Raw genomic sequence first — 3122 nt, forward strand, 5'->3', positions numbered from 1 at the left:
TCCATCCTATAGATGACTATGAGCATCCAGTTCTGTATATGGCAGGCACTGGCATAGCCTCAAAAGAGACAACTATATCAGGGTCCTTTCAGAAAAATCTTGGTGGCATATGTAATAGTGTCTGGGTTTGGTGGCTCATTATGTAATGGATCCCAGGGTCGGGTAGTATCTGGATGGTCCATCCTTTCATCTTAGCTCCAAACTTTTTCTCTGTAACTCCTTCCATGGGTGTTTTGTTCCATATTCTAAGGAGAAACAAAGTATCCACACTTTGATCTTCCTTCTTCTTGAATTTCTTGTGTTTTGCAAATTGTATCTTGGGTATGCTAAGTTTTGGGCCTAATATCAACTTAGTGACTGCATATCAAGTGACTTCTTTTGTGATTGGGTTACCTCACTCCAGATATCCTCCAGATACATCCATTTGCCCAAGAATTTCATAAATTCATTGTTTTTAAAAGCGGAGTAGTACTCCATTGTGTAAATATACATTTTCTGTATCCATTCTTCTGTTGAGGGACATCTGGATTCTTTCCAGCTTCTGGCTATTATAAATAAGGCTGCTATGAACATAGTGCAGCATGTGTCCTTATTACTAGTTGGAACATCTTCTGGATATATGCCCAGGAGAGGTATTGCTGGATCTTCTGTAAGTACTATGTCCAATTTTCTGAGGAACCTCCAGACTGTTTTCCAGAGTGGTTGTACAAGCTTGCAATCCCACCAGCAATGGAGGAGTGTTCCTTTTCCTCCACATCCTCGCCAGCATCTGCNGTCACCTGANTTTTTGATCNTAGCCATTCTNACTGGNGTGAGGTGGAATCTCAGGGTTGTTTTGATTTGCATTTCCTTGATGATTAAGGATCCTTACCTCAAGCCCTACTACATAGAAATTGTGATAAAAACTCCATGGTACTGGTACAATGACAGACATGTAGATCAAAGGAATAGAATTGAAGAGCCAGAAATGAATTCACACACCTATGGTCACTTTATCTTTGACAAGGGAGCTAAAACCATCCAGTGGAAAAAAGACAGCATTTTCAATAAATGGTGCTGGCACAACTGGCAGTTATCATGTAGAAGAATGAGAATTGATCCATTCTAATCTACTTGTGCAATGCTCAATTCTAAGTAGGTCAAAGAACTCCACATAATACCAGGGATACTGAAATTTATAGAGGAGAAACTGGGGAAAAGCCTTGAAGATGTGGGCACTGGAGAAAAATTCCTGAAGAGAACAGCAATGGCTTGTCTGTAAGATAAGGAATTGACAAATTGACCTCATGAAATTGCAAAGTTTCTGAAAGACAAAAGACACTGTCAATAAGACAAAAAGGCACCAACAGATTGGGAAAGGATTTTTACCAATCCTAAATTTGATAAGGGACTATTATCCAATATATACAAAGAACTCAAGAAGCTGGACTCCAAATATTCAAATAACCCCATTAAAAATTGGGATACAGAGCTAAACAAAGAATTCTCAAGTGAGGAATACCGAAGGACTGAGAAGCACCTGAAAAAATGTCCAACATCCTTGTTGTCTCTTTAAAGAATAAATTATGAGCCCTACAAATTGCTTGTATGGATTTTTGTACTTGAATAAAAGATTGTTAAACATGGAAAAAAGAATTTGTGGTACTTCAAATGTTTGATAGAATACATCAAAAATTCAATTCATAGTGACTTTTTTCAAATTTCAAATCCAATCTCTTACTATAACTCTACCTTCATTTCCTATGAATTTCATTATTTAGTTTGGATATTTTTTATCATTCTAATATTTTTCCCATATCTAAATTATTCATTTCTATATTAGTCATAGAATTCCCTTATATATATATATATATATACACACACATATATATATACATACATATATATGTATACATATACATACACACACACACACACACACACACACACACACACACACACACATATATATATATATATATATATATATATATATATATATATATATATATTACGATAGATCACAATGTAGTTCCTGGCAGGATGATGGCTGATGGGGCAACAAACTAAATAGAAAGTCGAGATTTTGTGTCATTTGGATATCAATCTAGTCCCCAAGATATGTGGAAAGTTGACTGACATAAAAGCCAGTCAACTGCCCAATGACTAACTCAATAATGATGTTAGTATTATATTCTCTAAATCTGTTAATAAAAAAGTTGCATGGAGTTTCCTCTAGATGTTTCCAGAGCTGCCTCTTTTCTGATTGTCTACGTCTGTGTTTATCTATGTCCAACAATTCAAAAGTCTTTTCAAGTCAGGTATTTGGATTCTTATTAGATAGTCTATGCCTCTTCGATGGAACATTGTCAACCCAATGGACAATCTCATTGAAATTCTATACATAAATGTGTATAAAGACGTATATGTATTGTAGGTGATTTTAGGTAGATAGGTAATAGTATGATTACTAGGACTTTTATAGCTATTTTTACTTTTATTTTTGACTCTATCCTAATTAGAGCTGTCTTCTTTTTTTATTGCCTTTAACATATCACTTGAACCATTCTGTTCTCCTATTGCTCTAGCTTCCTCAATAATAGTACAATTATGCTTTCCAAGTTTCAGAGGTTACTTCTGGTTTTATAATCCTATCTGAAGACTTGGTGCTAGAAATATCCAATGAAAGAATCTGGGTTACCTTATTCAATGTGATTTTTAAAAATCCATTTAATTAATAAATTCATTATTTCATTTTTCTTTATAGCTAAATAATAGTCAATAATATACCCCGTGTTCATTACCAATTTATAATTTGAAGGACATTTAGGTTAGCTGTTGTGAAGAGACATTAACAATGAATAAACATTTGTAAATAGGATGCTAGTCCTTTGGACATGTGCTCTTAATGAGTGTGATAGATGGCTATAAAAAAACAATTTAAAAGCAGTAAGGGAAAAAGGTCAAGTAACATATAAAGACAGGCCTATCAGAATTACACCAGACTTTTAATCAGAGACTATGAAAGCCAGAAGATCCTGGACAGATGTTATACAGACATTAAGAGAACACAAATGCCAGCCCAGGCTACTATACCCAGCCAAACTCTCAATTACCATAGATGGAGAAACCAAAGTATTCCA

Source organism: Mus caroli, chromosome 11 (genome assembly GCF_900094665.2).
Source record: "Mus caroli chromosome 11, CAROLI_EIJ_v1.1, whole genome shotgun sequence".
NCBI lineage: Eukaryota > Metazoa > Chordata > Mammalia > Rodentia > Muridae > Mus > Mus caroli.